This window comes from Agelaius tricolor, unplaced genomic scaffold (assembly GCF_023055355.1).
Source record: "Agelaius tricolor isolate 1412-34295 unplaced genomic scaffold, bAgeTri1.0.p SCAF_7, whole genome shotgun sequence".
NCBI lineage: Eukaryota > Metazoa > Chordata > Aves > Passeriformes > Icteridae > Agelaius > Agelaius tricolor.
In genome coordinates, this window is record NW_027269267.1 from 6506380 (window position 1) to 6526592 (window position 20213).

The following is a 20213-nucleotide window of genomic DNA, read 5'->3' on the forward strand; positions in this document are numbered from 1 at the left end:
AGGCAGCTGGGGATGGACACTCCTGAGGCTGCAGGAGCCTGCTGAGACAGCGGCCTCCAAGCAAGGTGTCCTAAGCCACAATTTAACAAAGCCATGGACTATGACACAGTCCATAGCAGGGACTCACAGTCCACTCAGCCCTGCTCCAGACCTGGCTTTATTTAACATTAATAAATCATATGATTTCCAGACATCTCCAGTTTCTGTGACATCTGCTTTTCTGCTTTCAGGTCCGATGCTTTCTGTCCCTTTTAATCTCTCTCCTGTGCCTCCCCTGCACAGGGATATTCTTAAGGCACAACTCATTGTCAACAGAAAGCCACTGCTGGGATTTCTCATTTGTGACCAGAGCTTCTCTTTCCCTCCTCAGCTGCTGTTTGTGGAAAGATGCTGGCACTTTCTGTCAGCTTTTTCTGGGTTTCTTGACAAATTGGGTGCTAATCAAGTGCAGTGCTCCAGTCGTGTGGGTGTGCACATATTTATCCATCCAGGTACCAGTAGTGCACATGTGCTGTGTGACAGGGGGAAGCTGAGGAGCATCTGCACAGGATAACCAGCACTTAATTGCTGTACAGTACGTGCATTAAAAATCCTGGCACCTGTAGCCCTCTTAATGCAAAATCTCTCAAGTGAAACTTTTGAAGAAAATCATGCTTTGAGCCTTTGGGATTGTAAAGCAGGAGCAAGCCTTTTTTTTTTTTTTTGTCCTTCTGAGACATGAAACAAAAAAACCCCTTCAAACTATAACAATTTATCTTAACGTGTTGAGAAACATAGGGAGGCAAAGAAATGAGGCAAGATTTCTACAAAGAGGGCTGCAGTCAGACCATTTATACTGCACAGTGTGAAATGCATAAATGCATACAGGGCTCGTTGTGTCTGCAGGTTGCAAATCAGTCCCTCATCCCCTGCCTCCTGCCACTCCAATCTGAGCTAGCATCCAAATTGTTTAGGTTGTGTTCACCAGTGAATTTTCTTCTCCCAAAAGAAGCGGGAGAGCTACAGCAGTCTGTGCTCAGAGCATTCTGCAGTGCCAGCTCTGGCACTGCCAAACCCAGAATGGGCTCTCATGTCTCAGCCTTACTGTGGCTGTGCTTTGGCTGCAGTTCACTGAACAGGATGGTTCTAACAGACAGGACAAAAACAAGGTGAAATGCTGCCAGGGTTGCACAGCTGACCCTGGTGAACTGCTGCAATTAAAGCTAATTTGTTGTCTCACTCCTCTGTGCCATCTTTGTATCATGGTGCCACTTGGCTGCAGAATGACGCTGTACTTGGAGCTCTTGGGTCAGGTTGAAGCAGCATGAAAGAATATTTGTGTCTGTGCATTGAGGTTTCTGTCTACATTGGTTTAAGTTTTATAAACTTTTTTTTGGTGCTAGTCTGCCCATCACAGCACATCATCATGTTTGTTATTCTCCCAAATCTGTGAGAATAAGGACTGGTAAGCAAAAGAATACCACTGAACAGAGAAAAAGTCATAGGCAAGAAGTGCCTCAAAATGTAGAACTCTCAAAATATTTTCTCCTTGAATATTCAAAGTGAGGACATTAAGGTGGAGAATTTGGGGGAGGACTGCAAATTTCCTGTAGTAACTCACAAGGGGCGAAGTTGGAACTGCTACTTCGCTTCTACTCTTTTATGATCAATTGTGATGTAAATGCTGATGGCTGCCTAACAGGCAAAACAAAGTAGGGAAATGATGAGTCATTTGTACTTGTAGTTTGTCTGAACAAGTAATGTGCAAGTCAAGTTTCATTTAAGTGCAGCAGAACTTTCCCCTGAGGATTATCCTCACAAGGCAGGGCAGTGGAAGACTGAGGAGGGCTTTGGATCTGCAGCCATGGACAGACAGCCATGAACAGACAGACAGCCTCTCAAACAGACAATTTCCTTCATGCCAAGGCTGCCCAGCTTCAGTGCCCACTGTTCTAGAGACACTGAGATACAAATGGCAGCAGCCTTCACTGTATGTTGTGTAATACAACTGTATGTGTAACACAACTGTATGTGTAGTTATGTGAGTGGAATTTTTTCTGTTGCTCTTCAAGAACAGACCATATTTCTCCTGATGTGGGAGAATACATCCTCCCTAAGGAGAGGAACCACCTATACCTCTCCAGCAGCTGGGAGGAACTGGCTGGCTGTCCTTGCCATCCAGGAGGTTCAAAGAAGACTCTGTCTCACTACCCTCACACCTCATCCTGCTCCCAACTGCAGCTCAGATGGCAAAAGAACCTTTAATATTTGCCTTGTAAACCAGCATCTAAATTACCTCTCTATTGATAATCTTATGCCCTATTGCAATTTTTTTTTAATTAATAAACAAAGACCCTTTAGTGAAAGATTTTCTTCAACAGCAGAATATTTTCTTTCTCCACAAAAGAAGGAATGTCTATACTGGTAATCCAAGATACACCAATCCTTAGGAAGTTTGTAGCACAACTCCCAGTGACTTCAGCAAACCCAGGAAGGAAACTCAAAGCTCATGGAAGTCTCCAATGGTATCTGTGGTGCTGTAGCATGAACCTAACTGTGACATACACTCTAAGTGCATCCATCTGTAACTCAGAAATATTGTCCTTTTCCTGGCAGCTGTTCCAAAGGCTGATCTGAAGCCTGGTCCAAGCTGCCTGCTGTCATCTGCTGGGATGTTATTGAAATAGATGCATGGGAAACAAGTCATGGTTATTCAAACCAGCCAGAAACTGGGGGAAACCAACTTCAGAAGCCAAGGTGCTGTGTGTGTATATACATACATACATATATATATATATATATATATATATATATATATATATATATAGCAAAGGTACAGCCCTTTGAAACTGTGAAGTGAATAGGATACAGTTGGAAATGTGCTGCAAAGGGAACAAGAACACAGTCTTGCAGTTTTGAAAACTACTGTTTGAATAAGTAATCCAGTTCCCAATTCAGACCTAAAATAGCCTTCCTGTTAGTGCAGTGCTGCAGTCTGTCACAGTTGGCAGCAAGAGTTTTCTCTTTTGGTTGACTTTAGGCTTAAGTAATAATAAGAATATGCCCAAAGTGCAGTTTCTCTTCACAAAAGGCCTTTTTTTTTGCACATTATTTATTAAAGGGTGGCCTCATCATTTCAATGTTGTACAATTTACAGTTGGTAAATTTCTACCTATAATAGGAGGTGCCATTTGAAACACAAGTGTGCTTTCTTCCTAAGTTTTGGTAAATGTGTCTTGGACATCTGCTCTTAGTCCCAGAAGGTAATTTTGTATTTAATCACCTGGCTAATAAAGATTAAAGGTCTGATTCAGATCTTTGTTACAACTGGTGGCATAAATTAGTAGGAGCATTACTGACTTTTTAAAATTCTGATTCAATTACTAAGGAAAAATTTAATATTACTTAATGAAAGCAGATGCCAGGTAAAGCAGTGGGAAATGTCCTATTATTCACTAAACAGGCCTTCAGTGAGTCAGTCAAAGGCTCCTGGAACAATTTAGAAAAAGTTGACGGAGGAACCCCAGGAGGTTTGGATGGTCCCACTCTGGCTGAGCAAGCACGTACAGTCAACCAGCATCAGCCAGCAAAGCACCAGGGCACATGAGGGGCAGGAGCATCTCTAAACCACATCTGGGGATTTCTCTGAACAGACATTTCATGAGACAGAGCTGCAGTGTCAGCTGTGGGGCAAGAGATGGGCTTTGGAAGCAGCAGGAATCATCAGAAGTGTTGCTGATCCCAAGGTGAACCAGGAGCAGTGCAGCAAGGAATCTCAGCCATCAGTGTTCACACGTCTGAAATAGAAAAGTTCACAGGAAAAATTGCAGAGATCAATGTCCAAGCAATCCTGTGCATGATGTATCAGGGACTTATGAAGGAACCCACTTCTTTTGCTGAATTCAGCCAGACATGTGAAACAATCCATCCTATTTCAAATGAGCGGTTGGATGGATTAAACACAAATGTAATTAGCTTTTTCTCTTGTGCTTGAAGCTTGTCATTTAAAATGATGAGGAAGCAGGAGAGAGCTCTGCTAAAAGCCCACTGTGTTACACTTGTGAAAAATGCCTGGCTGTTCTGTTTATAGCCTGCTCCATAGTTGTAATCTTCAGCAGCCAATAAGGAACTTCACTGTCAGCAAAGCTAAATAAGAACAATCTAATCATTGTGTCTTAGCATTTTGCTTATTGCTGTAAAAACACAAAGTGCTCATATTTACTTGTGAAGGATCTAGAGTGCACTATGGGCTCCTGTGACTAAAGGAGCTGTCCTTCAGTGTAATTTAAACTTCCTTGCTCATTCATAACCACAACCACAAGGTTAAACTGACCTTCTTTGTTCTTCTGAGTTTCATCCCTGAAAAATGCACTGAATATCCACCCCTGCCAAAACTATGGATGTTCCATTCACATGAATTTTAAGTCTAATACAGAACCCTGTCCCAGGTATGTGACTAATTCTTAGTCACATTCACACAAGTTTTTCATCTTGAATAAGGCAGTGTATGTCCTTCCCTCTCCCACCATATGACAGATCTGTCTCTTGATATGTCCTAGTGATATGAAAATGAACACATCAACCTCAATCCTTCTTGATGACAGTGCAAACACCCAAACCAAAAGAATGAAAAGTTTGGAGGAAACACACACTGTCCTCAGACCACTACAACAGAGAAGCAAAACACTGCATTAGATCTCAGAGCAGGTCTGGTGAAGGGAGTCAGGAGCTCCAAAGAGAAGGTTTTGTTCTCTTTGCTTTGGAGTGTCTGAGGTCTTTCAGCATGCTTCACCCTGGGAAATGCCAATTCAGGAGCATCTGACACAGCGCAGAATTTTTGACTGTGAGAGGCAGTAAAGTGTTTAGAGAAGCCCAGAAAATGATTTGGGGACTTGGCAAACACTGATCTGATTTCTTGCTCTTGAAGCCTTGTGCTGTGAGATGAGAATCAGAGGTTCAATAACAACAAATCAGTCCAGTGGCATCCAATTCCCAAATAACACAACTGAGTTGCAACAGAAAGTTATGGACAGATAGAGACTAAGCCCTAAATAGAAGCTAAATGTATGTGCAGACACATGGATACATAACCTCAGAGAGGAAGCTCCTGTTCTGGATGTACTGACATGGCCCATTAATGACAGTCAAACAGAAAGGGGAAACAAACCCATGACAAACAGGCTGATATTGGTTATTTTCAAACCCATGACAAACAGGCTGATATTGGTTATTTTCAGGCCCCGTGATGTAATACCTTTTTCAGGCACTATCGCACAAAGTTTCTCTTTCTTGAGTTTCTTTTTCCTCTAGAAGAAATAGAAACTTAGCAAGTGCTGCAAAGCAGTCAGTCAATGCCTGGAGTGTGTCCAACTCACTGAAGCACATGAAAATGCATGGGAGAAATGGGTTGATTATTAGAAAGTCAAGCCTTACAGAAAGTAAAGGGAAATATCAGCAGCTATTTTAGACATCCGTGCTTACTTTCGGTCCTTTAACCTGATTGTTTTAAGGCATGTTAAACTAAGTGTGAAATGCATTTATCAGTTACATTGCACTGCCAGTTTAGTGTCAATAGGAAATTCATTGTATCAGAGACAAACTCTTCATGTTTTTGGTTTTTTTAGTAATCTGGAGTAAAACCATGATCCATCATCTTCCAGAGAGGTGAAGAATTTTTTTAAAAATTGAGAAGAATACTTGAAATGCCAAATACCTATGTTAGTGAGCCTTGCTCTGTGACTTACAATTAAAACATTTGAATGCAAATGCTAATGAAATGGCCTTGGAATACCTCTAAGCAAGTCTTGTCCCCAGGAGATATGTGTCCTTAGGAGATGTGTGCCTGATGATGTGTCACTCTGTGTAGGAGAGCATAGAAGCTGTTCACAGCACCGACCTTGCCCTGTAATGCTACATTTGCTCTCTTAGCGTGAACAATATGATTTTTTTGTTCCATCCCACATCTTTCTGGTGCCAATTTCATAGTTAAAGCAATTAAGGCTGCACTAGAGGAACCATTTGAAAAATAAAGTCTAGCTCTGGGTATGCAATAGGTGCATTTATCAGCTTCAGCCTTGGTAAGTGGACAAATAAAGCAGAAGCCAAATCCTGAAGGTCTTGGCACTTTCACTTCTTAGCTGTGAGGTCACAGAACAATTTTTACCCTAGACTTGGAGAGCCCAGCTCCTCTTGGCAGCTTTTTGCCCTTGCTCCATGCAGCACCTTTCCTGCTGAGGTGATACTGGGGTGTGCATTAGCTTGGCCACGTAGCTCAAGCTCCCTACCCAGAGCTGCAAGGACACCAGGATGAGGCACACAGGCTACAGCACAAGCTGCCACCAGAGCAGAATGATGAGAACTTGCATTCTGATGGTGAACAGTGTGTTAAAAGCCCATGCTGGTACATCTTCATTGCTGCCTTCAGTGCTGGCTGGCACAGACATGCTGTGCCTTCACTTTAAATGTAGATAGATTCATTCCACATCTCCCTTCCTCCCACTGGCCCTTCCATAACACAGTAGGATTCTGTCACACCCTAACATATTTTTCTCCCCATCCTCACGTTTTTCTTTGGAAACACTCATTGCAGGGAGTGGTGGTGCAGAAGCTCAGTGTTACACCATCTGTTTAGCAATCCCAGCCTGGTTTCCAATAGCCCACCTGAAATGCATGGTTACTTCCAACCTTTCCTTTTGCTGGAGTGCTGGCTGAGCAAGCCACCTTGCTTCTTGCTGGTGTCAGCAACCACAGCCTCTCTGAGCACATCAGGGTGTGGGGAGAAAGCCTTGTTTCACAGCCAGCACTTGCAGAGTTTCTGTCAGCTGCCACAGAGCCCAGACGTCACCCAGGATATCCCTGCTTCCCCCACCAAGGGTTGCATAAGTGCTCATGTAATCCCTTGGTGGGTGGTAGGACTGGCCCTCCACGGCCACACCAGCTTTCTCCAGGCACAAACCAGTCCTCAAGCACTGCAGGGATGCACCCAAGCCTGGCTGTGGAAAGTTGACCCTGGCTGGATACCAGACACCCACCAAAGCCACTCTGTCACCCCCCTCTGCAGCTGGACAGGGGAGAGAAAATATAATGAAGGTTGATACGTTGAGATAAGGACAGGGAGAGATCACTCACCAAATACCATCGTGGGCAAAACAGACTCAAATTAGAGAAATCAGTTGAATTTATTACTGACAAAATCAGAGCAGGATAATGAGAAGTAAAATAAGACTTGGAAAATGCCTGGCCCCACCCCTCCCTCCTTCCCAACTCTACCTTCTCCCCTCCAGTAGGACAGGGACATGTGGAAGGGGGTTTACAGTCAGTTTATCACACATTTTTTCTGCCACTGCTCCGGCATGGGATCCTTCCCAGGGGAGGCTGTTCTCCATGAACTTCTCCAAGGAGTGTTGATCCCATGGGAAACAGTTCTCCACAAATTGCTGCAATGTTGGTCACTCTTCCACAGGATCAGTCCCTCAGGCACAGCCTGCTCCAATGTGAGTCCCCCACAGGGTCACCAGTCCTGCCAGGAAATCTGCTCCAGGGTGGGCTCCTCTCTTCATGGGCCTCCCATGGGTTCACAGCCTCCTCTCTGCATCCCTGTGCCCCATTTTGGGTCTCCTCCCTGGGCTGAGGTGATCTCTGCATCCCTGTGCCCTCCTGGGCTGAGGTGATCTCTGCATCCCTGTGCCCTCCTGGGCTGCAGGGGCACAGCTGCCCCACCAGGGTCTCACCAGGGCTGCAGGGAATCCCAGCTCCAGCCCCTGGAGCAGCTCCTGCCCCTCCCTGTGTCCTGACCTTGGTGTCTGCAGGGCTCTTCCTCTCACACATCCTCACCCTGCTCTTCTCTGGCTGCAATCACATCTGCACTATAACTTTTTTTGCTTCCTAAATTTGTTATCCCAGAGGTGTTGCCACCTTTTCTAACTGGCCCAGCCCTGGCCAGCAGTGGGTCCATCCTGGAGCTGCCAGGGATTGGCTCTGCTGGGCTTGGGAGAAGTTTTCAGCATCTTCTCACAGAAATCACCCCTGTAGCCCCCGTCCACTACCAAAACCTGGCCACACAAACTCAGTACAGTGGTCCAGGGCAGCAACAGCAGAGCAAATTTTGCAGATCAGCAGCTGGATGTAGCCCTCCAGGTGATGGGACAGGAGGAAGGAAGATGAGGGCTAAGCAGTGGCCATAGCAGCCCATGCCCCAGGAACCTTGCAGGGTGTACAGCAGTGGTGCCTGGCAGCTGGAGCCCCTTTTATTCAGCCCACAGTGCATAAAATAAACCCTAAGGAGATATAACATGGCCTTTTCCAAGAAGAGCAACAACCCCTCCATATGCTGAGCATCTTCTACAGAATCCTCTATAGCCTGGCAAAGTGTGCTGCCACACTGACCCACTGGCCACAGCCAGACAAGTCTCCAGGTGCTGGGCACCAATTCATTCTGAAAAGTGCCTGCTCCTGTTTTAGGACCAAATATCCTTCTTTCCCATTAATGCTCTGCTGTTGGCTCCATCTTCTGCCATCACACACCATGAAAACCAAGCAGGAAAATATAAATGTCAAGGAGAAGTTAAAAACATGATATGCTAATTAGCAAGTGTTCTCGGAGTGTTAGCCCCACATAATAACTACTGACCTGTTTGGGTATATTTTCAAATGCTCTTTCTTTTTTCAAGTTGGCTTCTTCTGCAGCTTTGGATTAAGCAGTTGCCTAAAAGCCTTCATTGTAAAGCATGCGTTGCACTCACCCATCTGGCAACTTTATGTTGTATAATACAAGGGAGTGCACAGTATGTGGCATAAATTACAGACAAGAAGAATGAACAGCACAGCATGTAGGGTAAATTAAAGCAGGCATTCTTCATGGCCCATAGCAGAGAAGGACAGAACAATTTTGCATCATAAATACAGGAAAAACATGTGTTTTCAAATGAGGATTAAAAAAAAAATAAATAAGATTTGCCCTCAGAGACAGGCAGCTTGTTCCTAGAGGCAGCAGCAACCATGCAAAACCACATAAAGGAGTAAAGAAAGGCATAATGGTAGATAACAAGAGGTAACAGATTGCAGTAGGAGGACAAAGAAAGAAACCAAATGCTGAGATGGAGCAAGCCCCAGTGGACTTTTAAAAACAAGAGTGCAAATTGAAAATGAAAGGAGCAGAAAGCACGCACGGATCTGAGGATGAAAACCATTCCTATTAGTTTTTTGTGACATGAGCATATGTAATGCACACCCCCTTGTTAGTGACATATCACTTGACATCAAAGGGTTCATACATGGGATCTCCTGACCATGGCCTGGTGAACTCAGCAGAACCCAGGAGCCTTCTGCTCTGAAGATCCAGAAGTGCTGACCATGCTGTGCTGCTCCTCACCCTCTGGACCATTGTGTGGGCCTGTGTGTGTGTGTGTGTGCAAAAATGCCCACATAGGAGAGAAAAAGTGGGAAAAATTGGACAAAGTGGGAAAAGTTGAGCCAACTCCACTTGCTAGCAAGTGCCAGAGCTTTTACTCTGTGCCTGACCTCTCCAATCCTGGGCGTCCCACTTCTTTTTGTGAGCTTCCACAGCAGCTTATGCCAGCCTAGGGCACAGCTTTTGCTTTTCCACTGTCCTGCCATGGCCCTTCCCTCGTGCCAGCACTGGGAAAATCTTCAGGGAGGTAACTCTGCTACACCAACCTCACCAAAGCAAACAGGGGACTAGTTTCAGATCAGTGTTGCTCTTCTCCTTACTGGAGTGGAGTTACTCAAATTGTGAGCCAGTTTAAGCCACTGAATGGGCAATTAGAATTCTGGGTTGGAGGTGCAGGAGTGTGGCAGCTTCGGTTTAGATGAGGTTAAGCTGCCATTGGAACGGTGCTCTGGCTGTTTTCCTTTCCCACCCTGAGCTGTTTTTGTCAATTTAGAATATGTTTTTCTCAAGGCAGGGAGTGTTTCCCATTATGTGTTTGTGCATTGCCTAGCAAGTTGGAACTCTGATCTGAGGTGGAAACTTGAGGCCCCACCATAGTACAAATAATAAATGTAACACAGTGAAGAACAGATGCATTCACATATGGTGCTTTATAATTCAGACAAATAAAAATTCTTATGTTGTATGTTAAAATAATTCTATATGTGCCACAGTTAGCATGAAAACTGAAAATAAAAACAAAGCCATGGAGAGTCCAGGCTTTTAGGAGTCCATACCCTCCTTCTGCATCCACAAACACAGACTCCTCTGTGGCCATCCTCGTTGCCTCATCATGCAGTAGTGCCCTGTAACTTTCATATTGTCCAGGTTGTGCTGTCTTTTCTTTTAATGTTAATTTCAGAATTCCTTTCCAATCTACTCAGGCAGCTTCCCAGCCAGCCAGCCCCTCCACTGCACATATGGGGCTGTATATAAAATATCCACAACTTTTTCATTTTGCATAGCTCCCAAAGAACACACCATTTTTGTCTTCTTGAGAATGTGGTCCCTAATGGCAGAATCCTCCTGGGGCAGTTTAGGTTTCCACTGGACTCTGAATAGGGATCATTGTGACAGAGGGTATTTTCCTCTGCTGTGCTGGCATTGGCAATAAGAGTAGCAACAGCTATTTGCAAAGAGGAAGGATATTTGTGGCAATCTCTGGCATAGAGTATTATTCAACTCTTTTGGAGGAGACACCTTCCAATAGAAGAAGGAATGACTTTTGAAAGAGTTACAGCCATATGGTAGTTCTGAGTGAATTATATGAGTAGGGTTCTCACAGGTTGATAGAGATGGAAAAAAGTTCTTAAAGTGTGTCTTTATTAATTTTATTTTAATCACACTAATTCAAACTTTGCTGTACCAATTTTCAGAAGATTTATTTTGTATATAACAAGTGCTGCAGATTATGGAGGGTTGTTTTACATTCTTCAAAAATAATTAAATGTTTTAATTCCTTTTTAAAGCACCAAAATCACATCAGGCTTTGAAGTCATGAGCTTTGCCTCTATAATTAACATTAATAAATACAGACTTAGCAAGGCTGGCTTTCAAAAGGATGATGCATTTCAGGAATACAAATTTGCATGTACAAACCGAAGACGCCAAATGCAGCATTTCTGACTTCTCAATATCAATTTACTTATTTTACCAATTTGCTTCCTTGCTAATCAATGAAACCCTAAGGAAAAAAAGCATTTTGGACAATTGCCAAAAGTATATCTCAAGGGAGTATAAATCAAGGCACTAGTCTTCTATGCTGAGCATTCATTAGTAACTAACATTAAATTGAAGTGAACCTTTTTACAAGCAAGGAAAACAGGCAATCCTGGAAATTGTTTTACTAGCAGCTGTTTATCCCACTTTTTCTTTCCTGGTCAACTGGAGGAAACACAGCCTAAGCAAAACATGTGGCATTAAAGATCTTACATAATTTTCACCATATTAATAGATTTGGAAAATGTGCAGAAAATAATATCCATAGAAAATGTACATAGGGCCAAGCTGTTGCCCAGAAGCAGGACATTTATTTAATAGGTGTAGACACAAAAATTAACATTTCTACATCAGTCTCATCTATCAGCTTGAGAAATCCATTCTAGTAGATGTCAAGCTCTGACTGTACAGGGATCACAAGCAGTGTTTGGACTTCAACAGCTTGACAATAAGAGAGAAGTATTTCTTCATTCAAACCAAGCTGGTTCTTGCCAGTACAGTGGGGTAAAAGCCTTGCCATACTAAGGGATTAAATAGTTCCAGAATAGGGCCAGACTCTCTCCAGCCAGTTTATGAACTCAGAAGTTTACTTAGGTTGCTGGACCAGTGCCGGTTTACAGCTGCTAATGAGCTGATCCCCACAGTCTTTTTCTTTTTAAATCATTTAGAATTAACCAAGATAAACTCTTCAGCCCTACAGTACTGGTTGCCTGAGGAAATATTTTGAAAGGATTCTTGCCTAAAATGTAAATATGTCAGAAACTTCTGGGCATATATTTGGTGTATTACTGGAATTGGTGAACATCCTATATAATATGAGCATGTCCTGCATCCTATATGAAAAACCATGTAAGCAGTAATTTTCTGGTACTTTTGGAACAGCTGCTCACTTCTCCAGCAAAGCAGTTAGCCCACACTATTAGAAGGGCAATCATGCTGTACTAGAGTTATTTTTCCTTAGTTTTAATGTGTAAAACCTGGCAACTTTACCTTGGCAAAGGACTAAGAGTTCACCCAAGCTTGCAGTCTGTCTGAGCTTTAGCTCTGCTTAATGTGGGGAACACCCTGGTCAGCACCTTGGGCCTTTGTGGTGCCCACCAGCTCCATGTCAGCACATGTGACTGAGAACAGCTCGTGGAAGGCTGAGTAGAAATCAGCCTCATTGCTCCAGAGGCATCCTTAGGGAGAGCAGACTCAACTGGGCCTGCCCAATATTGCTTTCTCCCTCTGTCTTCCCACAGGGAATAACTGGTTGGATTAGAGAGAGGCCAGGATGAGAAAAAAGCAGGTCATACTCTAGCAGTGAAGACTATCACCACCCACTTGTCACTCCCTTCTCTGATTTTTCTCACAACCATCATCTACAGTGAGAAGAATATGGTGTCTTTTGGGCTCCCACTCCTCTCCAGCTGGCTTATATTTTTTAAATTCTATTTCTCTAATGATTTTAGCTTTTCCCCCCCTCTAATTTCCTCCCTCTAATTTTAACTTCCCCCCCTCCTCTAAAGGGCTCTCCTGGAGCCCTTTTTTTGACTCAGCACTGATCACCACGAAAAAATGCAACAACAGAACTTCCTTCCTCCTTTTTCTCCCATTCACACAGGGCTGGCAAAGTTTCTCAGTGCTCATGATCTGGTTCATATGGTGACCTCCTAGTGAGTCACCAGGAGCACACAGTCACAGCCACAGCCCTCTGAAGGCACGTGGTGACCTGCTCCAGCCCTGCAGAGCTGGTGGGGGATGACAGGACTGCAGTGAATGAGTAGCAGCACCCTGATAGCCAGGAGGAGCTGTGGGTTGGCAGGAGCCTCTTCCCTGAGTCTCCTTGGGTGGCAGCAGCAAGCTGGGCGTGGAGAAGCCCTGCTGGCCCTGGGTTTTCAATTAGCTTTCTACCTGTGAGTGTGCAAGGGCCATCAGTCTGTCTGTGAGCAGAAGAGCAAAAAGCCAGAATGTGTGCATGTGGACAGGGCAGAAGAAAAGGGGGTGAGTAGGGGGAGGAGTTGTTTGTAAAGAGAGCTCATAACCATGGTTATGTGTTTGTACACATGGGGAGAAAAAACAGACCAGCTTGTGGACTGGAAGTGATGGGAAAGTTTTGCAGTTTTGATTTTGACGGTTTCTCTGAAGATAGCTCATGGCTTCTTCTGCCATTCACAGAGGAGCTGCATTTTCCTTTTCCAGGCTAGTGCTTTGAGAAAAGCCTTTCTGTAATTTTTATGGCATTTTTCTACTCACTGTGGTATTCACAGATATGAAAGGAGGTGGGAGCAGAGCGAACAGGCCCCTAAATCCATAATCACTCTGAGCAATTGCATTAATGAATGTCACCATTGATAAGTACAGTGTGCTGTACAACCAACAAGTGTTACCCAAACACAGAGCATTTTCATATGACCCATCAAAGCTATAAGGGGACATTTTGATGCCAGGAGTATGTCCTCCACTCCACTCCAGCCTGACTTCTCCAACTCCAAAACTTCTGGCCACCACTATTGCCTTCAGGTTGTCTGGTTTGCAGCCATAGAGACAAGACCTGGTACTGATATGTTGCTTTTTCCCCTGTTCAAAATGTCCCTTTAACTCTGGTGTTCTTCTCCTGTCCATGGAGACCTTGCACTCTCCTGTAAACCAAGTCTTCCCTTTTCCTGGGGACTTGGTCTCGTGTTGCAGCCCATCCAACTTGAACAAGTTCTTCTTGCATGTGTTTGTTGTGTGACAGAAGACATCTGAAGCATCTTCCAAACATGAACAATTGGCCTCTTCCACGGCAGTCAAGGGGAGGTTTGCCAACAGCTGTACAAAAATTAGGCTCAAACTCTCATCTGAAAGACAGATGAATAAAAAATGCAACAGACATTGCTGCTGAAAATAGATAATTTCTAATTCCCACAGCTCTCTTTGTGGTTTAAAATAAGCCTTTCTGCATTAAGACTACAGTTTTTAAACTAACGAAATTTTAAAACCCCTGAAATGTTCTTTCTGAGTGTTGTTTCAATTACATTTCCATGAGTCTACATACTTTTGATGTGTGAATTTTCCCATTAGATTCAGATTACTTTGGTTTGGACTCCATCAATGAGGCATACAGTGGCAGTGGGATGAGACCTCTCATTTTTACATCCAAGGGACCAAAGGAAATGAGTCAGCAAATTGGCAAGGGCCTTTCTGATTGCAAAACTGCTGAGCATGATCAGTCCTTGGGATTCAATACCTATCCCCTGCCTTGCAGCTCCAGATCAGTCTGCTAAGGGATCATGGTTTCAGGGTCAAGAATGAGTGGGTACTTTATTCTGTGTTCTATCCTAGTCTCTAATACATGCATTTGAAGGACCTGACTGTTAGTTGTTATTAAGAATGTATTTTACTCCTGTGATTGAATCAGCTGCTGCCTGGAAGCATTATATTTAAGTAATGGATTGTTGTTACTAGTGGGTTATGAGTTTAAACAGATGCCACCAAGATTGTTCTGGCCACAAAGAAGCATGTGGAGGAAATTAGAAAAAGATAACTTGGAGGAGTAGGACGTGGGGTAGCCTTTCTAGAAGCAACAATTTGTCTTCTTTTCAGGGTAGAACTTGACCCATTTATGAAAAGTACTCTATGTCTGTCCTGCCTGTGAGTGAATATGGAGGTTCAGAAGCTTTCTTCCACTTCTATATTCCCTGACATCCACCTTAGGTGTGCTTTAAGCTTACTTGGTGCAACAGGGAGCCCCAAACAGGCTCAGATGCATTAAGCATTAATTTTGTTTCTTTTTTTCATGCCTCTTTTTGATGTATTTCATCTGCTATAAACAGCAAGTGTGAATCACATTGAAATAATGAAATGTCAATACACAAACAATACCATTTCTCAGGGACAATGTAAAGGGCAGGAATATAAACTTAAGTCTCAAAGGCAATAAATGCTCCTAAATTAGTCTTGAAAAAATGCATTTCATCTGCCTAAAATGCATGAAAATTTACATATTTTGGTATTATTTACTCTTCTTCCCTATTAAGTATGTAGTGCTTTTCTGATTATGGAATATGTCTAGGGAATGAAAATAAGTTTGTTCTAAGGGAAGCACATTAATTGCCCCTATATTTCCATTCAACCACTCTCCAGTTTTTAGTGTCCAGGCTGTCCTATTATATTATGTCTAAATGAGGCTGAAAATCTACTCCTTTGGGAATTTGCTAGTGATTTGGTTTGGAACAGGATTTCATCCCAGGAATGCCCAGAGCCTGGCAACTAATAATGACTGTGCATCTTGGGCTTTCACCTGCACTGGTTCTGGGGGAGTTAAAATTTTGTATACAAAGCAAAAAGAGCTGTTAAAATTTTGATTTCCAGTGCAAGTCATCATTTACCATATGGTCAGGTATTTACCCCAACTCTGTTGCTCAGCAATCATAGAGGTTTGCGTGGGGTGGGGCTGAAGCAGGGGGTTGTTGTTTTGATTTCAAAGTCCTGTGCATCAAACTGTCTCTAAATTGCTGTCACCACGATGCCTGTGAACCAGTCTGCTGTGTGAGTCTGACTGGAACAAGCCCCCAGAAACACTGTCCTTTATCCTCCCCACACTCTTGCTGTGTGTCCTTCAGAGCTGGGATGGACTCTGGGACCTTTCATGCACTGCTCCACCTTACCTGACTTTGGAGCACACAAGACCTGTCAAACCAAGCACAGGAAAGACAATCAGAGAGCTAATCCTGGTGGTTTCAACTTTGCTCCTACTTTCAGTGGTGAAAAGCAAGTTTGCCTCTCAACAGTTAGGCTACTCAAGTTGCTAGAAAGGCAAATAGCCAATAAACACCCACTGGCCACCTCTACGGGGCTTTTTGTTGTTGTTTGTCATTTATTTCTGCGGCTGGTACTAATTTTCAGTTTGTCATCCTTTGACTCATAGGAATTCTTCCTCTTCAAAAAGGATGCATCTCCCTGCCGACCACGGAAAAAATGTGGCATGCAATTCAATCCTTTCCTGATAGCACCGGAGACAAGGAGAGGGCAAGTTAGAACACCATGATGAGGAAGTTCTGTCATTTCCAGAAGGAAGCATGATTCACTGTGCAGAGCATTTTTGGGAGCCTGAATCAGAGCTGTCGAGGAAGTCAGTTCTTGGACAGTTTAATGTTTAGTTTAACCATGACTTTACCGGTGAAACGCGTGCCTCTCCCCACAGCCAGTGGGTAAGGAGAGATCAGATAACATGCCACCGAGGAGCAGGCAAGAAGATTGCCAAGGAAGCAGCTTTCAAATGATAAAACGAGAAGCGCCCCAGAAAAATCTGTCCTTAAATGTCATCGCGAGGCAGCGCTCTCCTGAAAGCAGATTTGAGGGAGAAATATTTTCTCACACTTTTCCCGAGCACAGCACAGGCAGTGGGAGGGACCTGCAGGGTGGCCATAAGGAGTCTGAGAGGAGGGGAGGGCCATGCAGGGAGCTGCAGCCGGGCTCCTTCCCAAAAGGTCTGGAATTAGCGCGCTAGCAGAGAGATGGCTTCATTAGTCATGGCACAGACCTGCTAAGTGAAGCTATCCGCAGAAAGAATGAGTCGCGTGTTAGCTGCCAGCAGGCTGCAGGAGAAATTCTAGTTGTTGTTTTTAATTGCCTATTGTACCCTAAAAGAATCATGATTTGATTAATGTAGTGTCCCCCCCTCCGCCCACCGCACACCCCTCCACACACACACACCGTAATGCAGGAAACAAGATTAGTTTGGAGTGTCTTTCCCTGATCTTCTGCCTCCCCATCTTCCCTTTTTCCCCAAAGACTTACTGGCAAAGTACTCATCTGGGAAGGGTCCTCAGCTCAGGAACTGGGCATATTCCTGGGCTACCACGACTGGTTTGGAGCAGGTGGCCAACTACGCCTTTTCTCCCCAAATGTAGTTTAATAAAGTGAAGGGAGAGAAGAAAAATCTATGTTATTACTTGTGAAGATTAGCAGACTGTTGACGTGCTTGTGCCTCCAGGGATGTGTGTATATCACTGAGGTCGAGCAGAGGGAACTGTCAAGATATTTACTGTATGGAAATACATGCAAGAACCCAAAACACAGTGTAGGAGGGCGGTGTTTATAGCCTGTACATTTAAATAAATAGAAACCATCCTTCAACTCACTCTTTGCACTCTGTTGCATAGGGATTTACATTTCTGGCCTCATGGATAAGGAAAGACTGAGTATTAGGGAGAGGCAGTGTTCTTATAGGATGTGAAAGGAAATAATGGGATACACTGAGCATGCCTACGCATCCCTGGAAGACGTCACTCTATCTGGGAGCCAAAAGGTAAGGGAGTGGGTTTGCTGACTATGACACATGGTGGGAGGAGATCTGAGACACAAAGGAGTCATGGGTGTGAACCAGGAAACAAGACCGTGCCCACCCAGCTTTTTTGTTTGCTTGAGGAGGATGTAAAATATGCTTACACCAGTTGTGCTCCAGCTCCAGCGCTAATTGTTAACAATAAAAGGTCACCAGAAAACAATTGCTGGGAACCAGAATTACACAAGGGGCCTGGGTAATGTGATCACTCCTTCATGAGGGAATGCCATCCCACCAGGGAGGGGGTGCTGGGACATCCCTGGGAGGACTGGCCAGGTCAGCCCAGGAAGGGAGGTGCTCCCCTGTGTCAGCCAGGCCTCCCTCGACAGCTCCCTGCTCCCAGATGGGCTCCATGCTGCACCAGGCAGCTTCAAGCTTATTTAGCACTTATTTAAGGGAGTTTAAATGCAAGGTGAAGGGCTGTTCTTTTTCCTATTATCCTGGGAGGAGAATATTGTCTTTGACATCTCTTCCTGTGGCAGTGTTGGGGCTTTGAAGGGACATGCTGGGTAGGACTGCACAGCAGGAACAAGGACTGCCATCTGAGGGAGGGCCAGGGTGAGCTGGAAGCAGCATATCCCAGAGGAAAAAGAGGGAGGTACCACTCCAGTGTCTTATTCCCTCCCAAAATACGTCTCTACTTCATGGGTGTGAGTACTGCTCTGGAAGGAATTTCTAAGCTAGCATTAAATTCATCTGTGTGGATGCCAGTGACAGCTGAAAACTCTTGTCAGCTTGTTGGATAAGTATTTTGACAACCCATCCTGTCCCAGCTCTGTGCTCTTGTACCTCTCTGGTCTACTTGCACACATCTGCTTGTGTGTTCAGCACACCATGAGCTGAGCTCTGACCATCCTGGTTATTTAACTTCCAGGACTGAACAAAATTAAGGGAAGTCTGAAGCAATGAGAGATGCTTTTAGGCCATGTCCATGCTGAGGAACAGCCTGAATGTCAGAGAGGGGCTGAGTTCAGGCCATTTGACAGTCAGTGCTGGAACAGCCACAAAAATGCCAACCCCGTGTGGATTTAGAGGCATTCTGGAGCATCCCATGTCTGAGCAGATTCAGACCCTGTCTGCCCTGCCTTTGTTCCATGTTCACACAAGTTCAACTATTACTAAATAGTCCAAAGGCATTTATTTACCTTTTCCTATACCTTGCCCTCTGAGAAGTTGTGTCTAGCTCACCCTAACCTGAAGTGCTGAACCCTGAGCTTTTATAGCTGCATCCACCCAGAACAGCACAACTTTGTTATCCCCACAAAGGCTTCCATCAGCCACAACCAGCTCTCTCCCAGCCCTTCAAACAATTCCTGCAGCCAAACTTTCCACCAGGGAGAAAGAACAGACACATGTGAAAAGCAGTCATAGGGGGACAGTGCACAACTATTTTCCCTTCTTCCAGTGGTTGCACGTGTCTGATAGTGCCCATGCTGTTCTCTTTTGTGATGAGGCTCAAGTCTGTTAAAAAAAGCCACTGCCAAAAACCATTTTCTCAACAATTCCATCAAGTCTAGAGACAGAGGTGAAGATGCCACAGATGACCAAATAACAATTTCATAGGTGTTCAGTATAGGAAATTTCTCAAGAAAGCTGCAGGAATAGCATGATGTAAAGCAGAATGGGGATAATAACTTCTTGAGCAGCTGAAGGACACTATGAGAGATATTAGATGATTTATGTGAGGAGAGCTTGCTGAATTCTCAAACCTTCCCACATACTGTTCCCTTGTGTGAAGAATTTTGTGTTCTGCAGACACGGAGAGATCAAGAAGTGACAAGGTGCATCCCTGTGAGGTCTGGGACTGAAAAGGGGAACAAAGATTAATTCAGGGCCTGCTTCTCACTGAAAACACCATCATTATAAAAAGTGGAGGCAAGAGACCTTTAGTTCTCTTTGAAGGGATGCCAGGTATGTGCTAGGAGCTGTTGGAGCATGTCTGGGATCATGCAGGTGCCATATGCAGGTCAGAGAGTCTGGGCACTGTGGTGTGCCCAGTACCAGTGCTACAAAAGACACTCAGGAGCCACAGGAGCTGTAGGTATTTTGTTCATCTATGAATCCAGCCCCATTTAGTTCAGTTTGGTCACAGCACATAAGAAAGATGCTGATAATCTGTTGAGGATCCAGAGCATTGTTGCAATCCCCACAGATACAACAAAAATTACCTGTGGGGGAAGGACTGGACAAAATGCATCTGCTTACTGTAAAAAAAAAAAAAAAGATATAGGAGTGAATGCTGAGAATGTTTTTAAATATCTGAAGAGTTACTACAAATAGCAGAACACAGATCCTGTGGTGAGATAGAGAGGTAAGGAGAGGCTTAAGCTGGAATAGGGAAGATTCTTGTTAGACACCAAGAGAAAAAACCCCAATCTTTGTGATAGTAAGATTATGAAGCCCTGTAATGGATTGACTGGAGAAATTCTGGGTCTCCAGACTGGATGCTTTTAAGAGTAGAAAAACATCAGCCAGGAAGAGCAAGGATGTGGCTGATGCTACCATGGATAACCTCCTGAGTTCCTTCCATGTAGTACACAAGCTGAAGAAGAGGAAGGAACTATTTTCCAAGTTGTCCTTCATTCATTCCTGTTTCCGCCTGTACCACTTTTCATTCCAGCTGCATTTAAAATGAGCAAAATGATTCCTCTGTTAACAAATGACTGTGTAGTAAAACCCCATGAGTTGGGAATGAGCAGGTCATGAAAAAACAGAGGATATGAAAAATTTATACTTTTATTATGGTGACCAGATCCT

The 20213-nt window shown here is 44.1% G+C and overlaps 1 protein-coding gene across 11 annotated transcripts in view; it reads left to right on the forward strand.

The window, feature by feature from the left end:
* The window catches only part of LOC139591560 (pulmonary surfactant-associated protein D-like), a 214072-nt gene that overhangs the window by 88396 nt on the left and 105463 nt on the right, over window positions 1-20213 (forward strand). For 5 of the 11 annotated variants that reach the window (XR_011679677.1, XR_011679674.1, XR_011679675.1 and 2 more), the window contains one exon: window positions 16038-17248. The exons of 4 other annotated variants lie outside the window; for them this stretch is intronic. The gene's annotated coding sequence lies outside the window, so the exon portion shown is untranslated. Of the gene's footprint in view, window positions 1-16037; window positions 17421-20213 lie in introns of those variants that run through there. 2 more of the 11 variants (XR_011679676.1, XR_011679673.1) reach the window with 1 other exon arrangement.